The following is a 17,220-nucleotide window of genomic DNA, read 5'->3' on the forward strand; positions in this document are numbered from 1 at the left end:
ACAATTCATCTCATTTGTCTAATAAGTATAAGTGGCAAAGACAGCTATTGCTTTCTTTGTACCAGATACAACGGACACCTGCAAGCTTGGCTCAATAATTATAAGATTTCCAAGCCAGAGAATTTCCAATAACCCTGGAAGCTCATGTGATGCATCACATTCAAAAACTTGTGACCTGTGACAGGATTTTTCTTCATCATTCAGACAGTGGTTGGTATAAAGAGTAACTACATTTTCTTATCACCTTGAAAAATTGGCAATAAATGAATGATATATATCATTCATTATATATATATAAAACATATAATGTATGGGATATATATGGCACTATACAAATGTATACACACACGTGTGTGTGTATATAAATAAAAAAGGAACCTGTTTTCATGACCTTGCCAGCACTCAGGACAAAATGGTATCAAAACTGTATAAGTAAATATATAAACATAAATCTATACACATATATACTTAACACAAGTACATGGCTCTTTAATGATATATTATCAAACTCAGTACAATCCTATATTGATAAAAGAATGTTTCAACAAACCTGGCTGGAAAACATGATCTAGCACATGAAAAGAAGGGAGGACGAAAGCGATATCATCAAAATGGGTACATAAAAGTCACTGATAACTTCCAGCATCTCTTCATCCACAATAAATAATCTGAACAAATTAGGTATGTAAGGAACGTTCCTCCATGTAGTAAGGCTACAACCAACAACACACTGGAGAGAGAAGGGCTGAAAACTTTCTGAGCTGAATAAACTGTGATGAATTCTTAATGAATTCTTGTAAGGACTTAAAAGAATCAATGTAAAGAGGAAGTAAACAACTATAGTACAGAAACAAAAAATTTGTCCAATTGATATAGGTCAATAAAACTCAGTACAAAAGACAATAATCAAAAATATCAAATATAAAAGTTAAATATCTTATCTGGTTACTTGATTTTAGTTATCTTTCTCTCTAATATTGTCTTCATTAATGCAGAATTTGACATTTTTAGTAAAAATATGGCCCTTATATCACTCCCTTTAGATTTTCCCTTTCCCATTATCACCTACCCCTGTGTGTGAGGGAGTGTATGTGTGTGTGTGTGTGTGTGTGTGTGTGTGTGTGTGTGTCTGTGTGTGTGTGTCTGTGTGTGTGTGTGTGTGTATTTACAGATATATTCATTCATTTATTGTACTGATATAGATCAAAGTTCCACAGCCTCTGGTGTATACAATACTGCAGGGTTTCAGAAAAAAAAAAAAAAGTTCTTGACAAAAAGAAACAAGAATAGGGCTCCCCATCTGCATTCAACAAGCAAAAGAGGCATAAGCACCATATTAGTCAGTATACTTTCATCTTATCAGAATTTCTACCTTTGTTCCTTTAGAAACATGGTTGGAAAAAGTTTATCTGAAAGCATAGGCAGTGTCTGTTCTGAAATATCATTTATATCTACTCTGTGTATAAGCTAACTGAAATCATTTAAGCTTCTTGGTTAGCTGTTACCCTACCTCAATCCTTGGCTTTTTAATAGACTCCCTGCACTGAAAGCAGTGGTTCAGATGGCTTCCCTCTTTATCACAGTAACCTTCTTTGTCCTTGTATGAGGAAGGTGCCAGTGAACTCCTGAGAGGATGTATTCAAGCCCACCTCCAATGAAGAGGGATTAACTCAGTTACTGCCTAGACCAGCATTCAAACATCCCAAGTGAAGGGTTTTTTTCATTAGATCATAGTAGCAAAGTCAGCCGTTACTGACTGTTGGAATGAGAGAGCAACAGTTTTAAAGACAAATGATATTTTCACATAAGAATAAAAATCCAAACAGAAAAGGCTTTCTACCGGTACAAAACGAGTGTTTATATCCATCTCCAGCTTGGATTGTTGATGCATCAAAAGGTCCATAGAAACTTTAGATAATAACTATGATTCTTGCAGTCACTTTAACATCCCTTAGCTTTCCTTCTTCTGCTTGCCTTCTTTCTGTGACTGCTGGAATGGGCATTGCCTGCTAATGTCAGATATCTGAGAGTAATTCTTAGTCTCTCTGCCTTTCATCTACTATGAACAACTGTTCTTCACTCTTCTAAATTCTAACCCGTGTCTTCTGAAGCAATCTTGTACATTTTTGTTCCTTCATTTCTGTCCTTGTTTATGCTATGATCTCTTCTGGATTGTGTGATATCTTTGTTAATGGTTGTACAATTTCATCTTTGATCCCTTACATCTCGGATACATGGCATATCCAGTGATATTATGAAAGTCGACAGATGATCACTTTGTTCCTGCTAGGTCAATAGCTCCCTGTCACTTATAAATATTAAGCTTTCAAACATTCAGTTTCTGCAAAGTAAAATCTTTATTTTTTTAATGAGTTTCTGTCGAATTGTTTGGACCTTCTATCTACCTTTTCACAGTTGGCCTTTGGAAATGTATGTGCAAATCAAATTCAGTAATGATCCTATCACTGTGTCCACTTTTACCCCATGTTTTCTGAAGTTATATCTTTTCATTAATAGTCGTAGAGGTCATTTTTCCTTTCATACATTTCTTATTATTTTATTCAGTATACTTTCATCATGATTTTATATTTACCCTCACTAACTCTATGCCCATGCTCCTTACATTGCTAACAACCTGAGGTCATGTTCTCCTTTCCCCTACAAGAATAAGAAGAAAAACAAAAAGAGGAAGAAGAAGGAAGAGGAGGGGGAGAAGGAGGAGAAGGAGGAGGAATAAAACAGCAACAGTAAAAGCAAAAAAAGAAAATAAACAAAAGCAAACAGCTAAACAATAATATGTGTATGTATGTGTAATAGACTAAAAAATTTTCGAACATATATTGTTAATAAGTTAGCATTTTTTATTTCTACATAACCTCACATGGCTACAAGAAACGGTGAGGTTGCATGTTTTTTTTTTCCTTCTTTTTTTTTTCCATTTTTTATTAGGTATTTAGCTCATTTACATTTCCAATGCTATACCAAAAGTCCCCCATACGCACCCACCCCCACTCCCCTACCCACCCACTCCCCCTTTTTGGCCCTGGCGTTCCCATGTACTGGGGCATATAAAGTTTGCATGTCCAATGGGCCTCTCTTTCCAGTGATGGCCGACTAGTCCATCTTTTGATACATATGCAGCTAGAGTCAAGAGCTCCGGGGTACTGGTTAGTTCATAATGTTGTTCCACCTATAGGGTTGCATATCCCTTTAGCTCCTTGGCTACTTTCTCTAGCTCCTCCATTGGGAGCCCTGTGATCCATCCATTAGCTGACTGTGAGCATCCACTTCTGTGTTTGCTAGGCCCCGGCATAGTCTCACAAGAGACAGCTACATCTGGGTCCTTTCAATAAAATCTTGCTAGTGTATGCAATGGTGTCAGCGTTTGGATGCTGATTATGGGGTGGATCCCTGGATATGGCAGTCTCTACATGGTCCATCCTTTCATTTCAGCTTCAAACTTTGTCTCTGTAACTCCTTCCATGCGTGTTTTGTTCCCAAATCTAAGGAGGGGCATAGTGTCCACACTTCAGTCTTCATTCTTCTTGAGTTTCATGTGTTTAGCAAATTGTATCTTATATCTTGGGTATCCTAGGTTTGGGGCTAATATCCACTTATCAGTGAGTACATATTGTGTGAGTTCCTTTGTGAATGTGTTACCTCACTCAGGATGATGCCCTCCAGGTCCCTCCATTTGGCTAGGAATTTCATAAATTCATTCTTTTTTTTTTCTTTCCATTTTTATTAGGTATTTAGCTCATTTACATTTCCAATGCTATACCAAAAGTCCCCCATACCCAACCACCCCCACTCCCCTACCTGCCCACTCCCCCTTTTTGGCCCTGGCGTTCCCCTGTTCTGGGGCATATAAAGTTTGTGTGTCCAATGGGCCTCTCTTTCCAGTGATGGCCGACTAGGCCATCTTTTGATACATATGCAGCTAGAGTCAAGAGCTCCGGGGTACTGGTTAGTTCATAATGTTGATCCACCTATAGGGTTGCAGATCCCTTTAGCTCCTTGGGTACTTTCTCTAGCTCCTCCATTGGGAGCCCTGTAATCCATCCATTAGCTGACTGTGGGCATCCACTTCTGTGTTTGCTAGGCCCCGGCATAGTCTCACAAGAGACAGCTACATCTGGGTCCTTTCGATAAAATCTTGCTAGTGTATGCAATGGTGTCAGCGTTTGGATGCTGATTATGGGGTGGATCCCTGGATAAGGCAGTCTCTACATGGTCCATCCTTTCATCTCAGCTCCAAACTTTGTCTCTGTAACTCCTTCCAAGGGTGTTTTGTTCCCACTTCTAAGGAGGGGCATAGTGTCCACACTTCAGTCTTCATTTTTCTTGAGTTTCATGTGTTTAGGAAATTGTATCTTATATCTTGGGTATCCTAGGTTTTGGGCTAATATCCACTTATCAGTGAGTACATATTGTGTGAGTTCCTTTGTGAATGTGTTACCTCACTCAGGATGATGCCCTCCAGGTCCATCCATTTGGCTAGGAATTTCATAAATTCATTCTTTTTAATAGCTGAGTAGTACTCCATTGTGTAGATGTACCACATTTTCTGTATCCATTCCTCTGTTGAGGGGCATCTGGGTTCTTTCCAGCTTCTGGCTATTATAAATAAGGCTGCTATGAACATAGTGGAGCATGTGTTCTTCTTACCAGTTGGGGCATCTTCTGGATATATGCCCAGGAGAGGTATTGCTGGATCCTCCGGTTGTACTATGTCCAATTTTCTGAGGAACCGCCAGACGGATTTCCAGAGTGGTTGTACAAGCCTGCAATCCCACCAACAATGGAGGAGTGTTCCTCTTTCTCCACATCCTCGCCAGCATCTGCTGTCACCTGAATTTTTGATCTTAGCCATTCTGACTGGTGTGAGGTGGAATCTCAGGGTTGTTTTGATTTGCATTTCCCTGATGATTAAGGATGTTGATCATTTTTTCAGGTGCTTCTCTGCCATTCGGTATTCCTCAGGTGAGAATTCTTTGTTCAGTTCTGAGCCCCATTTTTTAATGGGGTTATTTGATTTTCTGAAGTCCACCTTCTTGAGTTCTTTATATATGTTGGATATTAGTCCCCTATCTGATTTAGGATAGGTAAAGATCCTTTCCCAATCTGTTGGTGGTCTTTTTGTCTTACTGACGGTGTCTTTTGCCTTGCAGAAACTTTGGAGTTTCATTAGGTCCCATTTGTCAATTTTCGATCTTACAGTACAAGCCATTGCTGTTCTGTTCAGGAATTTTTCCCCTGTGCCCATATCTTCAAGGCTTTTCCCCACTTTCTCCTCTATAAGTTTCAGTGTCTCTGGTTTTATGTGAAGTTCTTTGATCCACTTAGATTTGACCTTAGTACAAGGAGATAAGTATGGATCAATTCGCATTCTTCTACATGATAACAACCAGTTGTGCCAGCACCAATTGTTGAAAATGCTGTCTTTCTTCCACTGGATGGTTTTAGCTCCCTTGTCGAAGATCAAGTGACCATAGGTGTGTGGGTTCATTTCTGGGTCTTCAATTCTATTCCATTGGTCTACTTGTCTGTCTCTATACCAGTACCATGCAGTTTTTATCACAATTGCTCTGTAGTAAAGCTTTAGGTCAGGCATGGTGATTCCACCAGAGGTTTTTTTATCCTTGAGAAGAGTTTTTGCTATCCTAGGTTTTTTGTTATTCCAGATGAATTTGCAAATTGCTCCTTCTTATTCGTTGAAGAATTGAGTTGGAATTTTGATGGGGATTACATTGAATCTGTAGATTGGTTTTGGCAAGATAGCCATTTTTACAATGTTGATCCTGCCAATCCATGAGCATGGGAGATCTTTCCATCTTCTGAGATCTTCTTTAATTTCTTTCTTCAGAGACTTGAAGTTTTTATCATACAGATCTTTCACTTCCTTAGTTAAAGTCACGCCAAGATATTTTATATTATTTGTGACTATTGAGAAGGGTGTTGTTTCCCTAATTTCTTTCTCAGCCTGTTTATTCTTTGTATAGAGAAAGGCCATTGACTTGTTTGAGTTTATGTTATATCCAGCTACTTCACCGAAGCTGTTTATCAGGTTTAGGAGTTCTCTGGTGGAATTTTTAGGGTCACTTATATATACTATCATATCATCTGCAAAAAGTGATATTTTGACTTCCTCTTTTCCAATTTGTATCCCCTTGATCTCCTTTTGTTGTCGAATTGCTCTGGCTAATACTTCAAGTACTATGTTGAAAAGGTAGGGAGAAAGTGGGCAGCCTTGTCTAGTCCCTGATTGTAGTGGGATTGCTTCCAGCTTCTCTCCATTTACTTTGATGTTGGCTACTGGTTTGCTGTAGATTGCTTTTATCATGTTTAGGTATGGGCCTTGAATTCCTGATCTTTCCAAAACTTTTATCATGAATGCGTGTTGGATCTTGTCAAATGCTTTTTCTGCATCTAACGAGATGATCATGTGGTTTTTGTCTTTGAGTTTGTTTATATAATGGATTACATTGATGGATTTTCGTATATTAAACCATCCCTGCATCCCTGGAATAAAACCTACTTGGTCAGGATGGATGATTGCTTTAATATGTTCTTGGATTCGGTTAGCAAGAATTTTATTGAGGATTTTTGCATCGATATTCATAAGAGAAATTGGTCTGAAGTTCTCTATCTTTGTTGGGTCTTTCTGTGGTTTAGGTATCAGAGTAATAGTGGCTTCATAAAATGAGTTGGGTAGAGTACCTTCTACTTCTATTTTGTGAAATAGTTTGTGCAGAACTGGAATTAGATCTTCTTTGAAGGTCTGATAGAACTCTGCACTAAACCCGTCTGGTCCTGGGCTTTTTTTGGCTGGGAGAGTATTAATAACTGCTTCTATTTCTTTAGGTGATATGGGACTGTTTAGATATTCAACTTGATCCTGATTCAACTTTGGTACCTGGTATCTGTCCAGAAATTTGTCCATTTCGTCCAGGTTTTCCAGTTTTGTTGAGTATAGCCTTTTGTAGAAGGATCTGATGGTGTTTTGGATTTCTTCAGGATCTGTTGTTATGTCTCCCTTTTCATTTCTGATTTTGTTAATTAGGATTTTTGTCCCTGTGCGCTTTAGTGAGTCTAGCTAAGGGTTTATCTATCTTGTTGATTTTCTCAAAGAACTAACTCCTCATTTGGTTAATTCTTTGAATAGTTCTTCTTGTTTCCACTTGGTTGATTTCACCCCTGAGTTTGATTATTTCCTGCCGTCTACTCCTCTTGGGTGAATTTGCTTCCTTTTTTTCTAGAGCTTTTAGATGTGTTGTCAAGCTGCTAGTATGTGCTCTCTCCAGTTTCTTCTTGGAGGCACTCAGAGCTATGAGTTTCCCTGTTAGAAATGCTTTCATTGTGTCCCATAGGTTTGGGTACGTTGTGGCTTCATTTTCATTAAACTCTAAAAAGTCTTTAATATCTTTCTTTATTCCTTCCTTGACCAAGGTATCATTGAGAAGAGTTTTGTTCAGTTTCCACGTGAATGTTGGCTTTCCATTATTTATGTTGTTATTGAAGATCAGTCTTAGGCCATGGTGGTCTGATAGGATACATGGGACAATTTCAATATTTTTGTATCTGTTGAGGCCTGTTTTGTGACCAATTATATGGTCAATTTTGGAGAAGGTCCCGTGAGGTGCTGAGAAGAAGGTATATCCTTTTGTTTTAGGATAAAATGTTCTGTAGATATCTGTCAGGTCCATTTGTTTCATAACTTCTGTTAGTTTCACTGTGTCCCTGTTTAGTTTCTGTTTCCATGATCTGTCCCTTGATGAAAGTGGTGTGTTGAAGTCTCCCACTATTATTGTGTGAGGTACAACGTGTGCTTTGTGCTTTACTAAAGTGTCTTTAATGAATATGCCTGCCCTTGCATTTGGAGCGTAGATATTCAGAATTGTGGGTTCCTCTTGGAAGATTTTCCCTTTGATGAGTATGAAGTGTCCCTCCTTGTCTTTTTTGATAACTTTGGTTTGGAAGTCGATTTTATCCGATATTAAAATGGCTACTCCAGCTTGTTTCTTCAGACTATTTGCTTGGAAAATTGTTTTCCAGCCTTTCACTCTGAGGTAGTGTCTGTCTTTTTCCCTGAGATGGGTTTCCTGTAAGCAGCAGAATGTTGGGTCCTGTTTGTGTAGCCAGTCTGTTAGTCTATGTCTTTTTATTGGGGAGTTGAGACCATTGATATTAAGAGATATTAAGGAAAAAAACCAATACAAGGACGGGAACCACGCCCTAGAAAAAACAAGAAGATAATCCCTCAACAAAACTAAAAGAAGACAGCCACAAGAACAGAATGCCAACTTTAACAACAAAAATAACAGGAAGCAACAATTGCTTCAGATCTTGCATAGATTTTAAATTTTTATTGAGAAATCAACTATTATTCTGATATGTCTGCCTTTATAGGTGACCTTGTGCTCTTTGTCTCCTTGTACTTTTTACCCTCTGTGTTTTATATTACTACTTTAACTGTAGTGTGTCATAGTAAATTTATTTTCTGATCCTATCATTTGCATATTTTGTGTGCTTTTTGTCCCTTGCCTATGTTCATCTTTCATTAAAAAAGACTTGTCTTGTAGTACACCCGAACTGGTGTGTAACAATGATATTCTTCTTAATTTAGTATTATAAGTTTAAGATTTGGTCTTTTCATGTTGTCCAACTGTTACCTGTTTTTGTTCATGTTTTTTAATATTTCTCCACGTTTTTTTCAGTGGCTCAATTATTCTATTTCCTAGTCTATTATTTTGTCTTTCACTTGACCTAATTTATTGTAAAACATTGACCTGTTTTCCAATTGCACTTTTGAATTTTTAAGCTATATATTTGTTTACCTTAAGTCCTCATCAGTAGTTATCTCTTTACTGCATTCAGTGTCAAATCTTGAGTTGACTTCATCATTTCATTCAGACATATATCCATCTTTTCTTCAACATTATTCAGACATTTATTACAATCTCTAATTATTCTTGAGCATTTTTTTTATTTCTTCTTTAAACTCCTTGAATTTCTTAATAGGTTTAATAATTGTTTTTTACATTCTACATCTTCAGATTTCTGAATGTGATTGCCATTGGACAACATTTCTATATGGCAGGTGGGCTTAATTAGTAGAATGGATTGTCTTTGCACTTAGTAATGTTAGTGTTTTGCATTACGACCTACTCTTGTCGACATATCTTCTCCATTATGTATGTGCTGTGGTATTATTTTGGGGCAGTCCTTTGGTTGGGCTTGTGCAGGAGCTGAGTGACAAGACTTTAGGTTTGGAGTATGGAGATAGCATAAGTATGCTCACTTCTCTGTGGACAAACCAGGGAGATTTCATACATGAGTGTCTACAGCTTAGCCTAGCAGTGGACTGCAGATGGCACAGGTCGCCGAGAGATGCACAAGGGAAAAGCAGTGACCCTCATGTAAAATATTTTAAAGTACTTATTTTCTCTAATAAAATGTTTTAAATATTTGAAGGCTTCTTTAAATGTTAATCATTGTTTTATATTTTCCTTAAGTATTGACATATAATATTTCAAAATAATATGTATCTGAGAACATCTATTGCATCATAACTACATTATAAAAATATTGAGATTAGTCGAGAGGATAATGTCTCTCCTTCAGTTACTTACACAATGTTATTTATCTCTATGTATTTATATTTTTCTAACTATGCCACATGCTTTGTCCACTTAGTGTTAAAACATCTGGATGGAAACTAGGAAGTGTAGCAGCAAGCCCAGATGGTTCATAAGAAGAAGGCCAAGCATCCAGATGGAGTCAGCAAGGCAGAGCATCTGGATAGCAAATACCAAATCCTTCATTCAGATGTCACAGCTCCACATAGACTAAGTATCAATAAAGTCTTTGTGATGAAGACAGAGTATTATGATATCAGCTGAAGGTCAAATCAAAGAGAACAAATATGGGCAAGAAGGCTTAGAGCTCACACATTCATTTTTAACTCTCAGCAAAAGTAATTTGTAGTTGTTTAACATGTAACATACTTCAAGAAAAATCTAAGTGAAAGAGACTCAGCTTATTAGATTCACTTTTTAATTGTTACCCTGTTTGCTAATCTTTTGATTTGGGATAATCTTCAACACAGCTCACGTGTATAATAAATGGGCTCAATTAAAAATTGCATTTGATACCCATTAAAAGTTCCTTGATCTTTAATATTACAATATTCTGCAATCCAGAATTGCATCTAGCATGTCACATTCAATAAACAGACTTCTCTGCTTATCTCAGAATAATTAACTTTATCTCTGTCAGTGGGAGCAAAAGTAATGAAAGCCGGATACACATTACTCGTTTGTTCTTGGTATGAGGTTCTTATTATTTTAGCCTTGCTTCCCACAGCAACCTTGTATTTAGGGTCTTATGAACTTTCATGAAGTTACATTTGATAGAAAACTTCACAACTCTTTCATGGCTTCTACTTTCTCAGACTAAAAAAAAAAAAAATGAAAAAGATGATTAAAGAGTTTGAGGTTGTATTCCTGAAAGCATCCTTTTGTCATGTGTACTCGTCACAAAGCACCAACATAAGTAAAATAAAGTTTAAACTACCAGTTTCAAGTTTTTCTTTAAAAAGGGCACTTGTTCATTATAAAGAATACTGTTTCCAAACAACAAGTCCCTGGCAGGGCTACAGCTTCTTTCTGATGTTGGAATGTCTTGGTATTCTTGATAATCTTCTATTTGTGGTAAGGCAGAGCTCCAAAATTCTATGATAAAATCAGACCCATTAGTTTATAATACATATGAACTTAATTGTGATTAACAATACAGACTGAAATTTATTCCTACCACCTCCAAGTGTGACTTTATTTATAAATATGGCTCTCGTATTAAATAGGGAGTTGTGATATCCTGGAGTTCTTCTGTCTTAGTTAATGATTGGATTTGAAAAGAAGACTAAATTAAGGCCAGTGCACACTTATTATCACTTTATAAATCACAGTTAACATTCAAATAATAAACTTAAACAAGGTTTCTGCCTCAAAGTTTCTTTGTATTATTTGAAATAAAATTGTGGACATGTAAGCAGGAAATAAAATTTTCCCCAGAAACGTTCATAAATGTGTGAGAGAAGATGAGATTTGAAGAAGAAATAATAGGACTTATTGAATGGAGTATTTGCACAGTTTGTGTGACAGAAGAAAGCTTTTCCACAAGTTCTCATATAATGGTGAGAAAAGAGAATATCAGTCATTGAAGTATGGAGTAATGAAGCAACTACCAACCATTTTTTTTTTATATATATAGAGAATGCACAAAAGCACCTCAAGGAGGAAATGGTTTATTTAGCTTATTATCTTGAGTCACAGTTTGTTGAGGTAAGCTAAGAGAGGAACTCAAAAAAAATTATTTGGTGGCAGGAACTGAAGCAGAAGGCATGGAGGAAAACTGCTTCTTGGGTTTTCTTGAATGGCTTCTGCAGCCTGCTTTCTTATATAATCTGGGACCAGCTGTGTAATGATGGTACTACCCACAGTGATCTGGGTACCTGGTATCAATAATTAATCAAGAAAATTTCCCCATAGACTTGCTTGCATGCCAGTATCTAGGAGATTCTTCCTTAATGGAAATTTCCCTCTTCAAAGATATGCTTAGGTTTTTGTTAAATTTATAAAAACCAACCAGCCCCCTAACTCAGGCTACGATGTTGTCTACTGGAAACACACACGCACACACGCACACACACACACACACACACACACACACACGCACACACACACACACACACACACACACACACACACACAGACACACACACACACACACACACACACACACACACACACACACACACACAAAACCCTAATGGCAAAGGGGGTGAATAGTATGATTGTTAGGATCAAAGTTAAGACAGAAAGGACAGTAAAGAAAGAATGCAGAACAAATGTATGATAAAATTATTTTAGAAATACTACTAGCAAAACTATCCACTCATAGCATAATATTTAATGAAAAAAATAAAACAAAATTACAGGAAGGCAAATAGAATGTGTGCTGATAAAACAAGGAATACTCTATTTGCAAGAAACTGAGTAACGTTAATATCCCTTAAAACCAGAGAGATGAAAGAAGACAAGACTACTCATCAGATCAAAGCATTCGGCCAAGCTTGCAGACCTGTATTGGATCCACAGAACCCACCTAATAGAAAAAGAAAACTGACTCCAGCACATAGTCCTCTGACCTCGACTCACTCATGTGTCCTGGCACACACACTCATACGTACACACGAACACAACATAAATTAGTTTTTCTATCATTTAAAAGATTTATCCTCTCTCGTACAATATAGCCTGATCACAGTTTCGTCCCTCTTCACTTCTCCCAGACCCTTTCCCTTTCCCACAAATCCACTCCTCCTCTATTTCCCTTCAGAAACGTCAAACTTCCCAAAGGTATCAAACAAACATGGTATAAAAAGGCACTATCTGTTATATAAAGCCTTAAAAAGCCACCCCAGTATGAGGAAATGGGTCCAAAGAACAGATCATGAGTCAGAGACACTCCCACTACACTGCTAGGAAACCCACAAGAACTTCAAACTACACAACCTTATTAGAACAGTAGGGAAGTACCATCCATGCACCATGATTGTCACTTCAGTCTCTGAGAACATCTACAAACCCTAATTATTGATTCTGTAGACTGTTTTCTCCTCATTTCCTCAATCCCTTACTGCTGAAAACCTTCCTCCTTCTGTCTTCCTTCTTCCTTGTTCCTCTCTTCTGTTGGTCCCCCAAGCTCTAAATGTTTGGCTATTGGTCTCTGTATCTGATCCCATAAGTTGCTGGCAAAACCTCTCTGATGATGATTGGGCTAGTCACTGATCTATGAGTATAGCAGACTATCTTTAGGAATCACTTCTTTTTCTTTTTTTAACAATTGTGTTTGATTCTCTGCTAGATCCCGGGGGTATCCATCCTGGTATTCCAGACTAGTATCAAGCAAGGGCTCACTTTCCTGGTGTGGGCTTCAAAGTAGACAAATCAATGGTTGGTTGCTCTCATAGGTTCTGTGCCATCCTTTCTCCAACACATTTTGCAGGCAGGACAGATTTTAGGCCAATGGTTTTATGGATAGTTTGGTACTACTGGAAGCCATGCCTGATTAAATAAGATGTCAAGTTCAGGCTCTGTAACCCCATTACTAAGAGTCCTCATCAGAGTCACGCTTGTAGATTGCAGGGAGTTCCCACTGCTCTAAGTTCTCATATCACTGCCAAAGGCCTCCCAACTCCAGTTATCTCTCTTTGTCCTCTCTACCTGCAGCCCTGACCCACCACCCATTGCTTGATTCCTCTCATTTCCCTCCCCACCTGCCTCCAGTCCACTTGCAAAAACTATTCTATTTCTCCATTTCTGTGATCTATGACTTCTCCCAGAACCCTCCTAACTGACATTAAGGGTTAAGGGGTGGTTCAGGAGTTAAAATGGTTGCTGTTCAAGTGTGAACTCTAGCACCTACAGATGAGGCAGCTTTGTGGGCTGTCTGTATTCTCACTGTTTTGAAGACCTAAACTGGAAACCCCTGGAGCAAACTGGCTAGCTAAATTAGGTGAATAAATGAGCTCTGGGTTCAAGTGAGATTTTCTACCTCAATAAATAGAACGAAGTGTAACTGTAAAAGACAGTGATGTCCAACTTCTGGCCTTCACATATACTGACAGGCACATGGGTACTTTTGAATCTTTGTAACTACTCTGTTGTGTACACACACACACACACACACACACACACACACACACACACACACACACGAATATACACAGATAAATAAATTAATGCTGAGGTGGATACATATAAGAAATCAGGTCAAAGAGAAGACAATGGACAGATGTTTTCATGTCAAAGTCCAGGCTACAAGATAGCATCTCTTCCTGAGAGATGACATAGACTGTTGACAATTAGTAAACAGTGAGCATTCATGTCTTGAAAAGTAAGTAGGACTGGAAAAACTTAAGCTTAATTTACCCTTTTGAGGTTGATGTTCTGCTGATTCACGTAGCTGAGCCTAGAAGAACAAGGTGTTAATTTTACCATAGACTCTTTACTTGAGAAGAACTCCTTCTTTAGGGCTCAGGTAAGAGTAAACTTAGAATTATGGTGAAGTCATTGGTTTGGTTTATGCTTTTGGTTACATTGCTCTGTGAGGATCAAAATCTCTGAGACCTTATGAAGATGCAATATTCTGTAATGGAAGCTCAATATATTTTGTGTTTGTTTTCATATTTTAAGGTTTTATATATATATATATATATATATATATATATATATAATTATATATATGTGTGTGTGTGTGTGTGTGTGTTTGCGCGTGCGCGCGTGTGTGTGTGTGTGTGTGTGTGTGTGTGTGTGTGTATGTGTGTATATATAATTTCCCTTTGTTTTCCTTCCTTCAAACACTCCTATGTCTCAAATTCATAGCTCCATTTTCATTATTAGTATATGAACATGTGCCTATGCATACACACACATTATATATGTATGCATATTTCTTCATATAACCTTGTCAATCCATATTATACTATCCATATTACGTTTTTAGTGATGACTGTTTGTCATAGGACAATTAGTGAATTAGTGTGTTTTTCCCTGGGAAAAGCCATCTCTTTTATTCCTAGTTTTCCACAGTACTGTATAGTTTTTGGTTGTGTGTATGTACATGTGTATGTTTGTGCATGTGTGTGTCTGTGTGTGTACGTATGCATGTAATAATAGTGAGGCTTCATGGGATTTTTTTTTTTACCATCCACTTTGGAATGCCCATCAGTTTCATCCTTGTTCAGCTCACATCTTGCCAGTCATGTTGAAGTGACTTTATGGGTGCAGCTTCTGAGATTAATAAGGACACAATTTCACAGCATACTCCCTGATCCACAGGGTCTTAAGATATTTACATCTACTTTTCTGCAGTGTTCATTGAGCCTTATGTGCTGGAGGGTTTGTAAATGTACTAATGTTCCAAAATGGTTCAGGGTTGTTATTCAAATAGTAAATCATTTAAGCAAAAGCAGAAAATGAAGATTATTGCTGTCTTATCTGGTGATAGGGATGTATTAGCTGAAGAAGTTTGGAGTTAATGACTTTGATGTCATAACAAGAACACTTGAGAAAATTACCATCCATCTTTCATCTTTCTTTCTCTCTTTCTTTCTTTCTTTCTTTCTTTCTTTCTTTCTTTCTTTCTTTCTTTCTTTCTTTCTTTCTTTCTCTCTCTCTCTCTCTCTCTCTCTCTCTCTCTCTCTCTCTCTCTCTTTCTTTCTTTCTTTCTTCCTTTTTTTGTAATATCTCATGTATACCAGGCAATCCTTGAATTCGCTGCATAGTTGTAGATCACTGCTTCTAACTCAGAATTCATAGAAAGTTAGGAATAGTAGTAGATGCTTATAATCCCAATAGAGGCAGTCAAGGTCATTTTTGATTGTGCAATTGGAAGCCAGACTGATCTACCTATGATCCCGTCCCAAAGCAAACAACATTAACAAGACACACATAAACACATACAGAGGTACCAAACAGAGTGCTCTACTTCCATAACTAGCTACTCAAGGAAGAGTATGATAATAATGATTTGGAAGAAAACAAAAGGATATGAAGTTTGAGTTTTTCTATAGCATGAGAGAAACCACCTAAAAAAATAAGGAAACATTTAATTAGAAAATAATGAATACCAATAAATTAATAATGTATGGCTTGGACACATGTCACAAGAAACAAGGGAATAAAAGCAAGGTATGAGATATTGTTTTATGTAGAATTCATGAACACTTATCTGTAATATGCTAACATCTGTGAAGTGGCATAATTTGCTAGTATAGTAGCATAATTTGCTATAGAATGTTGCATCTCTTTAGTCACTATTCATTCAAGTATAGTTTTTAAATAACTATTATCCAAAGGACACTAAATGTAAAGAAATATTAAATAATATAAATCCAGGATTCTTTTGAAAGCCTGAAATGAATTAAATATATAATAACTTCAAATAAAATCATAAACAGTAATTTGACAGAATTTGAAATAATATAGTAAAAAGAACACAATTTGGAAATACTAATTCGAGAAGTCATTGGACATCAATGGGAGGAGAGGCTCTTGGTCCTGTGAAGGCTTGATGACCCAGTGTAGGGGAATGTCAGGGTAGGGAAGTGGGAGTAGGTAGGTTGGTGAGCAGGGGGAGGAGGAAGGGTAAAGGGGGTTTTGGGGAAGGAATCCAGGAAAAGGGATAACATTTGAAATGTAAATAAAGAAAATATCTAATAAATGAAAATAAAAATAAAAATAAAAAAATTTAAAGAAAAGAATAAGTGAAAATTGAAATTAGTTAGTAGAACAAAGCTTTGGAGAAATACATTTAAGGTAAATTTGTTATATCTTAACTAATATTTAGATATCCAGAATAAGGAATTATTTTAGAGATGTTATGTCTTAAGGAGTGGGAACTAGGAAGTTCATTGATTAAGTAACATAGCTAAAGGAAAGTATCATTTGAGAGTTTGAAAAGGACAGTGAGAGTAATATTTTAGTGTTTGACATTAATATGGGTTTTAAAAAAATAAATTGGAAAGCACCAAAATATATCTAATTATATTTACTTATTAAAGTTATGTCTACTTATTAAAACTTGTGAACTATCATAACTACTTAAATTATAAACAATACAGACAAAAATAATTGTATTTGGTTTGCACTCTTCAAAAAAAATCACACTTTAATTTACATTAAATTAAATGAGTCCAACAAAGTTTAGCAAGTTTCTCTTTACCTCCATTTTATATTGTTGTGTAAGTAATTATTTTATATTTTAACTACTTAAGCATTTCATTGATATTCACATACATGTTATTTTATAAAAAAATTATCACATTAACATTTTTACAACACTATTTTGTATATGATAAAATCATATATTAAAAATTCAGTAGAAGAGGATGTGCCTGGTCTTACTGCAACTTAATATGTCATGGGTGGCTGGTATCTATCAAAGCTGCCCCTTTTCTGAAGAGAAACAGAGGAGGAGTTGATGGGTGTGTGAGAGGGGGGTAGGACCGAGAAGGGAGGAGGAAGGGGAACTGTAGTCAGAATGTTGAATAAAAAAATAAAATTAGGTGACTCTGAGCATCCACTTCTGTGTTTGTTAGGTCCCTAACCAGTACCCCGGAGCTCGTGTCTCTAGCTGCATATGAATCAGAAG

This window comes from Mus musculus, chromosome 4 (assembly GCF_000001635.26).
Source record: "Mus musculus strain C57BL/6J chromosome 4, GRCm38.p6 C57BL/6J".
Taxonomy (NCBI): domain Eukaryota; kingdom Metazoa; phylum Chordata; class Mammalia; order Rodentia; family Muridae; genus Mus; species Mus musculus.